This window comes from Palaemon carinicauda, chromosome 31, assembly GCF_036898095.1.
Source record: "Palaemon carinicauda isolate YSFRI2023 chromosome 31, ASM3689809v2, whole genome shotgun sequence".
Lineage (NCBI taxonomy): Eukaryota > Metazoa > Arthropoda > Malacostraca > Decapoda > Palaemonidae > Palaemon > Palaemon carinicauda.
In genome coordinates, this window is record NC_090755.1 from 59,753,948 (window position 1) to 59,769,597 (window position 15,650).

At 36.2% G+C, this 15,650-nt stretch overlaps 1 long non-coding RNA gene across 1 annotated transcript in view; it reads right to left on the reverse strand.

Annotated features, from left to right (window-relative positions):
* The window catches only part of LOC137624422 (uncharacterized), a 419,852-nt gene extending 410,150 nt beyond the window's left edge, over positions 1-9,702 (reverse strand). Inside the window, exon 1 of the long non-coding RNA XR_011040728.1 lies at positions 9,461-9,702. This is a non-coding gene — a long non-coding RNA (uncharacterized lncRNA). The remainder of the gene's footprint in view (positions 1-9,460) is intronic.
* Between the last annotated feature and the right edge of the window lie 5,948 nt (positions 9,703-15,650).

Here is a 15,650-nt window from a genome sequence, read left to right on the forward strand (position 1 = left end):
ATAACAGTTCATCCCTGCAAGTTTTATTACTATAAGATTAAAATTGTGGCCAGGAAGCTGCACACAAACAAACACACAAACAGAGGTAAAAACATAACCTCCTCCTATCCTTGTTGACGGAGGTAATTAAAACTGTTTACAAAACAGTTCATCCCTGCAAGTTTTATTACTATAAGATTAAAATTGTGGCCAGGAAGCTGCACACAAACAAACACACACAAACAGGGGTAAAAACATAACCTCCTTCTATCCTTGTTGACGGAGGTAATTAAAACTGTTTACATAACAGTTCATTCCTGCAAGTTTTATTACTATAAGATTAAAATTGTGGCCAGGAAGCTGCACACAAACAAACACACACAAACAGGGGTGAAAACATAACCTCCTTCTATCCTTGTTGACGGAGATAATTGAAACTGTTTACATAACAGTTCATCCCTGCAAGTTTTATTACTATAAGATTAAAATTGTGGCCAGGAAGCTGCACACAAACAAACACACACAAACAGGGGTGAAAACATAACCTCATTCTATCCTCGTTGACGAGATAATTGAAACTGTTTACATAACAGTTCATCCCTGCAAGTTTTATTACTATAAGATTAAAATTGTGGCCAGGAAGCTGCACACAAACAAACACACACAAACAGGGGTGAAAACAAAACCTCCTTCTATCCTCGTTGACGGAGGTAATTAAAACTGTTTACATAACAGTTCATCCCTGCAAGTTTTATTACTATAAGATTAAAATTGTGGCCAGGAAGCTGCACACAAACAAACACACACAAACAGGGGTGAAAACATAACCTCCTCCTATCTTCGTTGACGGAGGTAATTAAAACTGTTTACATAACACTTCATCCCTGCAAGTTTTATTACTATAAGATTAAAATTGTGGCCAGGAAGCTGCACACAAACACAAACAAACAGGGGTGAAAACATAACCTCCTTCTATCTTCGTTGACGGAGGTAATTAAAACTGTTTACATAACACTTCATCCCTGCAAGTTTTATTACTATAAGATTAAAATTGTGGTCAGGAAGCTGCACACAAACAAACACAAACAAACAGGGGTGAAAACATAACCTCCTTCTATCTTCGTTGACGGAGGTAATTAAAACTGTTTACATAACACTTCATCCCTGCAAGTTTTAATACTACAAGATTAAAATTGTGGCCAGGAAGCTGCACAAAAACACACACACAAACAGGGGTGAAAACATAACCTCCTTCTATCTACTTTGACGGAGGTAATTAAAACTGTTTACATAACAATTCATCCCTGCAAGTTTTATTACTACAAGATTAAAATTGTGGCCAGGAAGCTGCACAAAAACAAACACACAAACAGGGGTGAAAACATAACCTCCTTCTATCTACTTTGACGGAGGTAATTAAAACTGTTTACATAACAATTCATCCCTGCAAGTTTTATTACTACAAGATTAAAATTGTGGCCAGGAAGCTGCACAAAAACAAACACACAAACAGGGGTGAAAACATAACCTCCTTCTATCTACTTTGACGGAGGTAATTAAAACTGTTTACATAACAGTTCGTCCCTGCAAGTTTTATTACTATAAGATTAAAATTGTGGCCAAGAAGCTGGACACAAACAAACACACACAAACAGGGGTGAAAACATAACCTCCTTCTATCTTCGTTGACGGAGGTGATTACAATGGTTTACATAACAGTTCATCCCTGCAAGTTTTATTACTATAAGATTAAAATTGTGGCCAGGAAGCTGCACACAAACAAACACACACAAAAAGGGGTGAAAACATAACCTCCTTCTATCCTCGTTGACGGAGATAATTAAAACTGTTTACATAACAGTTCATCCCTGCAAGTTTTATTACTATAAGGTTAAAATTGTGGCCAGGAAGTTGCACACAAACAAACACAAACAGGGGTGAAAACATAACCTCCTTCTATCCTCGTTGACGGAGGTAATTAAAACTGTTTACATAACAGTTCATCCCTGCAAGTTTTATTACTATAAGATTAAAATTGTGGCCAGGAAGCTGCACACAAACAAACACAAACAGGGGTGAAAACATAACCTCCTTCTATCCTCGTTGACGGAGGTAATTAAAACTGTTTACATAACAGTTCATCCCTGCAAGTTTTATTACTATGAGATTAAAATTGTGGCCAGGAAGCTGCACACAAACAAACACACACAAAAACGGGTGAAAACATAACCTCCTTCTATCCTCGTTGACGGAGATAATTAAAACTGTTTACATAACAGTTCATCCCTGCAAGTTTTATTACTATAAGATTAAAATTGTGGCCAGGAAGCTGCACACAAACAAACACAAACAGGGGTGAAAACATAACCTCCTTCTATCCTCGTTGACGGAGGTAATTAAAACTGTTTACATAACAGTTCATCCCTGCAAGTTTTATTACTATAAGATTAAAATTGTGGCCAGGAAGCTGCACACAAACAAACACACACAAACAGGGGTAAAAACATAACCTCCTCCTATCTTCGTTGACGGAGGTAATTAAAACTGTTTACATAACAGTTCATCCCTGCAAGTTTTATTACTATAAGATTAAAATTGTGGCCAGGAAGCTGCACACAAACAAACACACACAAACAGGGGTAAAAACATAACCTCCTTCTATCCTTGTTGACGGAGGTAATTAAAACTGTTTACATAACAGTTCATCCCTGCAAGTTTTATTACTATAAGATTAAAATTGTGGCCAGGAAGCTGCACACAAACAAACACACACAAACAGGGGTGAAAACATAACCTCCTTCTATCCTCGTTGACGGAGATAATTGAAACTGTTTACATAACAGTTCATCCCTGCAAGTTTTATTACTATAAGATTAAAATTGTGGCCAGGAAGCTGCACACAAACAAACACACAAACAGAGGTAAAAACATAACCTCCTCCTATCCTTGTTGACGGAGGTAATTAAAACTGTTTACAAAACAGTTCATCCCTGCAAGTTTTATTACTATAAGATTAAAATTGTGGCCAGGAAGCTGCACACAAACAAACACACACAAACAGGGGTAAAAACATAACCTCCTTCTATCCTTGTTGACGGAGGTAATTAAAACTGTTTACATAACAGTTCATCCCTGCAAGTTTTATTACTATAAGATTAAAATTGTGGCCAGGAAGCTGCACACAAACAAACACACACAAACAGGGGTGAAAACATAACCTCCTTCTATCCTTGTTGACGGAGATAATTGAAACTGTTTACATAACAGTTCATCCCTGCAAGTTTTATTACTATAAGATTAAAATTGTGGCCAGGAAGCTGCACACAAACAAACACACACAAACAGGGGTGAAAACATAACCTCATTCTATCCTCGTTGACGAGATAATTGAAACTGTTTACATAACAGTTCATCCCTGCAAGTTTTATTACTATAAGATTAAAATTGTGGCCAGGAAGCTGCACACAAACAAACACACACAAACAGGGGTGAAAACATAACCTCCTTCTATCCTCGTTGACGGAGGTAATTAAAACTGTTTACATAACAGTTCATCCCTGCAAGTTTTATTACTATAAGATTAAAATTGTGGCCAGGAAGCTGCACACAAACAAACACACACAAACAGGGGTGAAAACATAACCTCCTCCTATCTTCGTTGACGGAGGTAATTAAAACTGTTTACATAACACTTCATCCCTGCAAGTTTTATTACTATAAGATTAAAATTGTGGCCAGGAAGCTGCACACAAACACAAACAAACAGGGGTGAAAACATAACCTCCTTCTATCTTCGTTGACGGAGGTAATTAAAACTGTTTACATAACACTTCATCCCTGCAAGTTTTATTACTATAAGATTAAAATTGTGGTCAGGAAGCTGCACACAAACAAACACAAACAAACAGGGGTGAAAACATAACCTCCTTCTATCTTCGTTGACGGAGGTAATTAAAACTGTTTACATAACAGTTCATCCCTGCAAGTTTTATTACTACAAGATTAAAATTGTGGCCAGGAAGCTGCACACAAACACAAACAAACAGGGGTGAAAACATAACCTCCTTCTATCTTCGTTGACGGAGGTAATTAAAACTGTTTACATAACACTTCATCCCTGCAAGTTTTATTACTATAAGATTAAAATTGTGGCCAGGAAGCTGCACACAAACACAAACAAACAGGGGTGAAAACATAACCTCCTTCTATCTTCGTTGACGGAGGTAATTAAAACTGTTTACATAACACTTCATCCCTGCAAGTTTTATTACTATAAGATTAAAATTGTGGCCAGGAAGCTGCACACAAACACAAACAAACAAGGGTGAAAACATAACCTCCTTCTATCTTCGTTGACGGAGGTAATTAAAACTGTTTACATAACACTTCATCCCTGCAAGTTTTATTACTATAAGATTAAAATTGTGGTCAGGAAGCTGCACACAAACAAACACAAACAAACAGGGGTGAAAACATAACCTCCTTCTATCTACTTTGACGGAGGTAATTAAAACTGTTTACATAACAGTTCATCCCTGCAAGTTTTATTACTATAAGATTAAAATTGTGGCCAGGAAGCTGCACAAAAACAAACACACAAACAGGGGTGAAAACATAACCTCCTTCTATCTACTTTGACGGAGGTAATTAAAACTGTTTACATAACAATTCATCCCTGCAAGTTTTATTACTACAAGATTAAAATTGTGGCCAGGAAGCTGCACAAAAACAAACACACAAACAGGGGTGAAAACATAACCTCCTTCTATCTACTTTGACGGAGGTAATTAAAACTGTTTACATAACAGTTCATCCCTGCAAGTTTCATTACTACAAGATTAAAATTGTGGCCAGGAAGCTGCACAAAAACAAACACACAAACAGGGGTGAAAACATAACCTCCTTCTATCTACTTTGACGGAGGTAATTAAAACTGTTTACATAACAGTTCGTCCCTGCAAGTTTTATTACTATAAGATTAAAATTGTGGCCAGGAAGCTGCACACAAACAAACACACACAAACAGGGGTGAAAACATAACCTCCTTCTATCTTCGTTGACGGAGGTAATTAAAACTGTTTACATAACAGTTCATCCCTGCAAGTTTTATTACTATAAGATTAAAATTGTGGTCAGGAAGCTGCACACAAACAAACACACACAAACAGGGTGAAAACATAACCTCCTTCTATCTTCGTTGACGGAGGTAATTAAAACTGTTTACATAACAGTTCGTCCCTGCAAGTTTTATTACTATAAGATTAAAATTGTGGCCAGGAAGCTGGACACAAACAAACACACACAAACAGGGGTGAAAACATAACCTCCTTCTATCTTCGTTGACGGAGGTAATTACAACAGTTTACATAACAGTTCGTCCCTGCAAGTTTTATTACTATAAGATTAAAACTGTGGCCAGGAAGCTGCACACAAACAAACACACACAAACAGGGGTGAAAACATAACCTCCTTCTATCTTCGTTGACGGAGGTAATTAAAACTGTTAACATAACAGTTCATCCCTGGAAGTTTTATTACTATAAGATTAAAATTGTGGCCAGGAAGCTGCACACAAACAAACACACACACACAGGGGTGAAAACATAACCTCCTTCTATCTTCGTTGACGGAGGTAATTAAAACTGTTTACATAACAGTTCATCCCTGCAAGTTTTATTACTATAAGATTAAAATTGTGGTCAGGAAGCTGCACACAAACAAACACACACAAACAGGGTGAAAACATAACCTCCTTCTATCTTCGTTGACGGAGGTAATTAAAACTGTTTACATAACAGTTCGTCCCTGCAAGTTTTATTACTATAAGATTAAAATTGTGGTCAGGAAGCTGCACACAAACAAACACACACAAACAAGGGTGAAAACATAACCTCCTTCTATCCTCGTTGACGGAGGTAATTAAAACTGTTAACATAACAGTTCATCCCTGCAAGTTTTATTACTATAAGATTAAAATTGTGGCCAGGAAGCTGCACACAAACAAACACACACAAACAGGGGTGAAAACATAACCTCCTTCTATCCTTGTTGGCGGAGGTAATTAAAACTGTTTACATAACAGTTCATCCCTGCAAGTTTTATTACTATAAGATTAAAATTGTGGCCAGGAAGCTGCACACAAACAAACACACACAAACAGGGGTGAAAACATAACCTCCTTCTATCTTCGTTGACGGAGGTAATTAAAACTGTTTACATAACAGTTCATCCCTGCAAGTTTTATTACTATAAGATTAAAATTGTGGTCAGGAAGCTGCACACAAACAAACACACACAAACAGGGTGAAAACATAACCTCCTTCTATCTTCGTTGACGGAGGTAATTAAAACTGTTTACATAACAGTTCGTCCCTGCAAGTTTTATTACTATAAGATTAAAATTGTGGCCAGGAAGCTGCACACAAACAAACACAAACAAACAGGGGTGAAAACATAACCTCCTTCTATCTTCGTTGACGGAGGTAATTAAAACTGTTTACATAACACTTCATCCCTGCAAGTTTTATTACTATAAGATTAAAATTGTGGCCAGGAAGCTGCACACAAACAAACTCAAACAAACAGGGGTGAAAACATAACCTCCTTCTATCTTCGTTGACGGAGGTAATTAAAACTGTTTACATAACACTTCATCCCTGCAAGTTTTATTACTATAAGATTAAAATTGTGGCCAGGAAGCTGCACACAAACAAACTCAAACAAACAGGGGTGAAAACATAACCTCCTTCTATCTTCGTTGACGGAGGTAATAAAAACTGTTTACATAACACTTCATCCCTGCAAGTTTTATTACTATAAGATTAAAATTGTGGCCAGCAAGCTGCACACAAACAAACACAAACAAACAGGGGTGAAAACATAACCTCCTTCTATCTTCGTTGACGGAGGTAATTAAAACTGTTTACATAACACTTCATCCCTGCAAGTTTTATTACTATAAGATTAAAATTGTGGTCAGGAAGCTGCACACAAACAAACACACACAAACAGGGGAGAAAACATAACCTCCTTCTATCTTCGTTGACGGAGGTAATTAAAACTGTTTACATAACACTTCATCCCTGCAAATTTTATTACTATAAGATTAAAATTGTGGCCAGGAAGCTGCACACAAACAAACACAAACAAACAGGGGTGAAAACATAACCTCCTTCTATCTTCGTTGACGGAGGTAATTAAAACTGTTTACATAACAGTTAATCCCTGCAAGTTTTATTACTATAAGATTAAAATTGTGGCCAGGAAGCTGCACACAAACAAACACACACAAACAGGGGTGAAAACATAACCTCCTTCTATCTACTTTGACGGAGGTAATTAAAACTGTTTTCATAACACTTCATCCCTGCAAGTTTTATTACTATAAGATTAAAATTGTGGCCAGGAAGCTGCACACAAACACACACACACAAACAGGGGTGAAAACATAACCTCCTTCTATCTACTTTGACTGAGGTAATTAAAACTGTTTACATAACAGTTCATCCCTGCAAGTTTTATTACTACAAGATTAAAATTGTGGCTAGGATGCTGGACACAAACAAACACACACAAACAGGGGTGAAAACATAACCTCCTCCTATCTTCGTTGACGGAGGTAATTAAAACTGTTTACATAACAGTTCATCCCTGCAAGTTTTATTACTATAAGATTAAAATTGTGGCCAGGAAGCTGCACACAAACAAACAAACACAAACAGGGGTGAAAACATAACCTCCTTCTATCTTCGTTGACGGAGGTAATTAAAACTGTTTACATAACAGTTCATCCCTGCAAGTTTTATTACTATAAGATTAAAATTGTGGTCAGGAAGCTGCACACAAACAAACACACACAAACAGGGGTGAAAACATAACCTCCTTCTATCTTCGTTGACGGAGGTAATTAAAACTGTTTACATAACAGTTCATCCCTGCAAGTTTTATTACTATAAGATTAAAATTGTGGTCAGGAAGCTGCACACAAACAAACACACACAAACAGGGGTGAAAACATAACCTCCTTCTATCTTCGTTGACGGAGGTAATTAAAACTGTTTACATAACAGTTCATCCCTGCAAGTTTTATTACTATAAGATTAAAATTGTGGCCAGGAAGCTGCACACAAACAAACAAACACAAACAGGGGTGAAAACATAACCTCCTATCTTCGTTGACGGAGGTAATTAAAACTGTTTACATAACAGTTAATCCCTGCAAGTTTTATTACTATAAGATTAAAATTGTGGCCAGGAAGCTGCACACAAACAAACACACACACACAGGGGAGAAAACATAACCTCCTCCTATCTTCGTTGACGGAGGTAATTAAAACTGTTTACATAACAATTCATCCCTGCAAGTTTTATTACTACAAGATTAAAATTGTGGCCAGGAAGCTGGACACAAACACACACACACAAACAGGGGTGAAAACATAACCTCCTCCTATCTTCGTTGACGGAGGTAATTAAAACTGTTTACATAACACTTCATCCCTGCAAATTTTATTACTATAAGATTAAAATTGTGGCCAGGAAGCTGCACACAAACAAACACCATCAAACAGGGGTGAAAACATAACCTCCTAACTTCGTTGACGGAGGTAATGGAGAGTTGTGTAAGGAACCGGTTTATAACAAAATGAATATTTGTCGATTAGAGTCATTCTTAACAAGAACCCTCATTCCCAAAAGCCTTTAGTCCTCTAATGTGAATAAATAAACGGTTTGTTAAGCCATCAACGATATTGTGGAAAAGTAGTATATTATTCAAGATGAACCACTGATTTTGGTATTTGATTAATTATTATAAAAACCGTAGTCAATGCATTAAGCCGATTAAAGCAAATAATTATATCAATTATATGAAATTAGCTCAACGTGAATTCTACATTATCAAATTATCGAAGGCCCGTTAATATATATCAGCATAGTCGTATAACTATTTTGTGTAATATAGAACGTATAATAGCATAAAGACAAATGAATCATCAGATTAAAAACATTTTCTTGGGTAAGAATAACTAAAGGAAATAAAAGTTGATTATGTTGTTAACAGGATACTAACATTTTTTTTCTTTTTTTTTAAGCAAGACAGATTGTACAGATACAGTTACAATAGTGTTTTTTTTTTATGCTACATAAACAATGACTACCATATTTGATACATCTTACTTCTGTTTAATCCCAAAAGTTTGTTATATCGTTCTCCATTAATCATCCTTCGCTGCTCCAAAATATATCTTCGTATAAGAATGTTTGACATAATTCATAGAAATATTTTGTATAATAGTATAAAAAATAATAATCTGAGAAGTTTTTTTAAGGACTCAAAACGAATGATTAGTTAATCATAGCCAATTATAACAAATAAAATGAATATTGAAAAGATACTATGGTCACTAAAATACCTCACACTAATTTAGACATTGCACAATAAAATTACGTAACATAAACAAAGCATAGCATTAAATCTTACCTTGCCAAGCAATACGATAACGATTGTGGGGGATCACAGCGCACAAGCAATCAAACGCATCCACGGACGATCAACGACACTGACCAATGAAACGCAACCGTCAACGAACCGGGAACTTGCAATAGAAAACAACCACGAAATATTAGTCTACTTATCACGGAACTTTTCGAACACAATTGAACGCGTCTAACCAGAAACACTTTCGGTTACTCTCTGCGACAACACCGGCAGTGAAATGTTTCTTTCTCTAACCTTCTTTCGATAACAGTCGATGGACTCTGAACGGTTGTTTTGAAACAACATGAAGAAAACGATGCCCGCTAACAACCGTTAAAACATAAACACGCCAATTCTTCGGTATTGGGTTAATCCTTGACCGAGTTCTATTATCCTATTTGAATAAGAGAACATCTGTTCTTGCATAACGATGAAATTTGTCCGTTATGTAATAAGTTTTCGATTGAAATGCAGCAGCATCATAGGTCTGTATTGGCAAGAGTACCTTTATTGAAGTATGACTAGAATCTGCCTTTACGTTTCAAAAAGGTCCACATCCCGATGCGACAGGGAAGGTTATCGGAGATGATAACACAAGTGTTTTCGTTTGGACCTTTTTACCAAATTTTATTTTATATATATATATATATATATATATATATATATATATATATATATATATATATATATATATATATATATGTGTGTGTGTGTGTGTGTGTGTGTGTGGCGGGCCAAAAGTAGGGTTACAGTTGCTTCATTGTCTTTTTCACCTTCTTAATAAAGTTTAAGATTTGAAAATAGTTGCAAGGTTGAAGGTGGACATTTTTAATACTTGAGAGATTAAACGTTCATTGTTAAATGTCTAATTAATGTTAATAAATGTCTAGATGTCAATTAATTAAGTTGTCAAGAATAGCAAAAATGTGACTTATCTTTTTAGAAAGTGTTATAACAGTGACCTGAAAACTATTAAGCCTGAATACAAATGCTAGCGAAATAACTGATAAGATACAGAGCAAAATATTAACTGGAAAGAAATTATTTTCTAACACCAAGGCCCGCCTAGACAGACTTTATTGTCTGATGGAGGGCGAGAAATAAACCCGTAAAAGTAAGTAAGTAATAAATAAAACTGAAAAATCGTGTTAATTGTAACCCTACTTTTGGACCACCCTTGTATATCTGAGTGGAATACCTTTAAATTGATTTGGTGATATAGACGAAAATCTCCCACCATCACAAATCCGCACTGGCCAGCGTGAGACGAAAACTGGCCAAACTCCAGACATGAATTAACATGTTTGAGGTCTTTCACGGCTACAATTGTTGTTGCTTTTATGTATATATATATATATATATATATATATATATATATATATATATATATATATATACTGTATATATATATATATATATATATATATATATATATATATATATATATATATATATTATTACTAGCCAAGCTACAACCCTAGTTGGAAAAGCAAGATGCTATAAGCCTAAGGGCTCCAACAGGGAAAAATAGCCCAGTGAGGAAAGGAAATGAGGAAATAAATAAGTAATGAGAATAAATTAATATATATATATATATATATATATATATATATATATATATATATATATATATATATATATACATATATACATATGTATGTATACATATATATATATATATATATATATATATATATATAGATATAGATATGTGTGTGTGTGTGTGTGTGTGTGTGTGTGTGTGTAGGGGTTTGTGGTTTGGTGTTAGCCAACCTATTGCAAATCCAATCTTCATATGTAGCAAAGTTGCCGATGTAAATTAAAACATAGAGCTAAGGTTTTCGAAGCTATCAATAAATGCTTTGAAAGCCATGTAAATATAAAGGCACATTTGACATTCATAGAAAAGCATGCCATGGTATAAAAAAAGAAAAAAAAATTGAGAAACAGTCTCTTAAATATATGAATTAATACGAATATTAGTGACCTAATTTTCTCCCTTAAATATGAACGTCACATTTTGAGAATTAATCTTCATTGACTTTTTTTCCGGTTAGATAAAGATATTGTCTTTTATATTAATAATCAATATTCCAATGTTGCTTTCTTAGCCTTATTCTTGATGGATTGAAACTGATGATTGCAGCAAATATGATTAGTTTCATCTTCAGTTATGCATAGATATCGTTTTTAGAGTCTTCTTCACCACTGTTATCACTACATTAAAGGGTCGGTTGCCTGATAAGTCCTCTCCAATTCCTTCGATCAAATGCATCCTCTTCCACCAAACCTTCTCTCCCTATCATCCTTCACCTCATCTCGCCATCTACTTCTCTGCCTCCCTTTCGATCTTTTCCTCTGTACTATGGTCTTCCAATGTCTTGGGTTAGAGTTCTCTTGCTTGAGGGTACACTCGTGTACACTGTTCTATCTAGTTTCTCTTCTTGTTTTGTTAAAATTTTTATAGCTTATATAGGAAATATTTATTTTAATGTTATTACTATTATTAAAATATTCTATTTTTCCTTATTTCCTTTCCTCACAGGGGTATTTTCCCTGTTGTGGCCCCTGGGCTTATAGCATCCTGCTTTTACAACTAGGGTTGTAGCTTAGCATTTAATAATAATAATAATAATAATAATAATAATAATAATAATAATAATAATAACAGGTTCCTCCCAGGCACTCCTCACTCCCTCCCCACCAGGGACTGCCAATAATTCAGAGACATATGAATAGTTTTAGTGTTTAAATTTCTACAATTTGCATAGGGAATTGATCATAACAATTGTAATCAAGGTCAGAAATGATTCGTTTAACCTTGCTTTAAATACCTAATAGATGCAGAAATTTAAGAGGAGTTATGGAGAAAACACGTATTGTGATATCCCTTCCACAAGAGCAATTCGTACCCAGATCAGAGAATTATCGTACCTCGTATCCAGCTGTCTTTGTATTGGTACATTTCGATGCAAACATGAAATCAAAGGTCCGTGACACACGGAAATCTTGGAAAGATTTATACAGATATAATTTTTCATCAAAGAATAGTTACAGACAACACTTATTTTATTATAGGTGATTGGGAGTTTGTGATTTCGCAGAATGGAATTTAAACAAAACACAAATAGTCGACGTATTCACCGATGACATTTTGGGTCCAATGTGAATATGGCGCAACGGGGAATCAGAATACCCTTAGCCAGGACAGGTCTCGCCGTTGATGGGATATCAACTCCATTTGCATAAGAAGAAGTTTGCATATACATGCTTTCAAGCACACAGACAGACACGTAGATAGACAGACAAAGGCGTTAGTTAAGCAGGTCTTCACACCTTCGGAATTATTAGTGATGATGTTGGATATGGGTGTTTTCGTACGTTTGGGAGATAACTTGCTTATTCTCAAACGTGATTTAGAAGTAATAGATGAATTAAGATAAGATGTACGAAGACAAGAAAGAGAGAAATAATTAGGAGAAAACTAAAATGGAAATAACTTGATTTCATAAAGAAAGAGAAAGGAAACTAAGTTTTATCAAGATGAAAACTCATTGAGAAATAAAGTTTCGTATTAAGATACCATCTCTCTCTCTCTCTCTCTCTCTCTCTCTCTCTCTCTCTCTCTCTCTCTCTCTCTCTCACAAAGGAAACAAACATTTATCAAGATAAAGTCTAAAGAAATATACTTATGTATTTAAATACCCCCCCTCTCTCTCTCTCTCTCTCTCTCTCTCTCTCTCTCTCTCTCTCTCTCTCTCACACACACACACACACACAAAAGCAAACAAACATTTATCAAGATAACAACTCTAAAGAAAGATAATTTTGTATTAATATACCACTCTCTCTCTCTCTCTCTCTCTCTCTCTCTCTCTCTCTCTCTCTTGAAACAGCTAATTAGAGCTAGTTCTAGTTATGATGAGGTTGAAGATGCCTTGCAAGCTAATTATCCCTGGAGACGCAGAAAGGGCAAAATGACGAGTGAGGAAATGCAAGGAAACGCTCCTTCCCTCCCTTCCCCTCTCTCCTTCCCCCTCCCTCTTTCCCTCCCACTCTCTCCTTTCCCCTCCCTCTCTCCCCCCCTCCCTCTCTCCCTTCCCCTCTCTACTCCCTCTCTCCCTCCCACTCTCTCCTTCCCCCTTCCTCTCTCTCCTTCCCCCTCCCTCTCTCCCTCCCACTCTCTCCTTCCCCCTCCCTCTCTCCTTCCCCCTCCCTCTCTCCCCTCCCTCTCTCTCCTTCCCCTTCCCCTCTCTACTCCCTCTCTCCTTCCCCTTCCCTCTCTCCCTCCCACTCTATCCTTCCCCCTCCCTCTCTCCTTCCCCTTCCCTCTCTCCCTTCCCCTCTCTACTCCCTCTCTCCCTCCCACTCTCTCCTTCCCCCTCCCTCTCTCCTTCCCCTTCCCTCTCTCCCTTCCCCTCTCTACTCCCTCTCTCCCTCCCTCTCTCCCTCCCTCTCTCCTTCCCCTTCCCTCTCTCCCTTCCCCTCTCTACTCCCTCTCTCCTTCCCCCTCCCTCTCTCCCTCTCCTTCCCCCTCCCTCTCTCCTTCCCCTTCCTTCTCTCCCTTCCCCTCTCTACTCGCTCTCTCCTTCCCCTTCCCTCTCTCCCTTCCCCTCTCTACTCCCTCTCTCTCCTTCCGCCTCCCTCTCTCCTTCCCCCTCCCTCTCTCCTTCCCCTTCCCTCTCTCCCTTCCCCTCTCTACTCCCTCTCTCCCCTCCCTCTCTCCCTCCCCCTCTCTCCATCCCCGCTTGAAATCGTATAAATTGAATTTAAATGATTTACTGTGTCTAAATCTAAAAGATTTCGGGAACCTACATTTCATTAATCTTAAATACTTTCTTATTAAATAAATTCTTCTCCTCAACTGGATTTTTTATTTTTATTTTACTATTATTTTCATACTAGTGTACGCAACACGTCAAAAATGACGGATAGATATTTAGATATGCACATATACGCACATCCATCCCCTCACCAGGGTATGGATACCCCTTCTCCCCTACCTCAGGTAGGGAGAGAGCTGAACGTGACAGAATATATATATACATATATATATATATATATATATATATATATATATATATATATATATATATATATATATATATATATGTATATATAAATACATAAAGATATGTTTATATATATATATATATATATATATATATATATATATATATATTTAAACATATTCATGTGTATATATGTATATATATTTATATATACATATATATATATATATATATATATATATATATATGTATATATAAATATATATACATATATCCATATAAATATGTTTAAATATATATATATATATATATATATATATATATATATATATATACATATATATATATACAGTATATATATATATATATATATATATATATATATATATATATCTATATATATATATACATATATATATATACAGTATATATATATATATATATATATATATATATATATATATATATATAAATGTATGTATGTATCTAGCCGAACACTTGCTATTTATTACATAGAGAAAAATTAACATCCCGACCTACATTTCCAGGTAACAGATCCTGATAACCTTAAGGTTAATCTTCTGGTTTCAACACTGAATTTATGTTCTTTTCGTCATGATTTAAGCCTACCATAGTCGTCTAGCTGTCAGGTACGGAGCTCTCTACTGAGGTTAATAGACGTTTAAAGGTTTAAAGGTCGCTCATGAATGGCAGAAGCAAGGGACAGTGGCAATGCCCAAACAGGACCATGCCCTGGAAACTAACCATGTATGTATATGATTAGCACCCAAGACCCCTCTCCACCAAAGCTAGGACCAGGGAGGGCCAGGCAATGGCTGCTGATGACTCATCAGGTAGGCTAATTGGCTCTCCAAAACTTCCCATCATTAGTTCTCAAGGAGGGTGTGATTGCAGTCTCTCCAAGAAACTATCTATAGTCAATTTCTTTTAGCAAGGCATATTTGCACCGACTCACAACGGTGCCCTTTTAGCTCGGAAAAGTTTCCTGATCGCTGATTGGTTGGACAAGATCATTCTAACCAATCAGCGATCAGGAAACTTTTCCGAGCTAAAAGGGTACCGTTGTAAGTCGGTGCAAATCTGCCTCGCTAAAAGAAATGGACTATAGTTTGAGTGGGACTCGAACCCCAGTCAAGCTTGTCGCCAGACAGGAATATTTT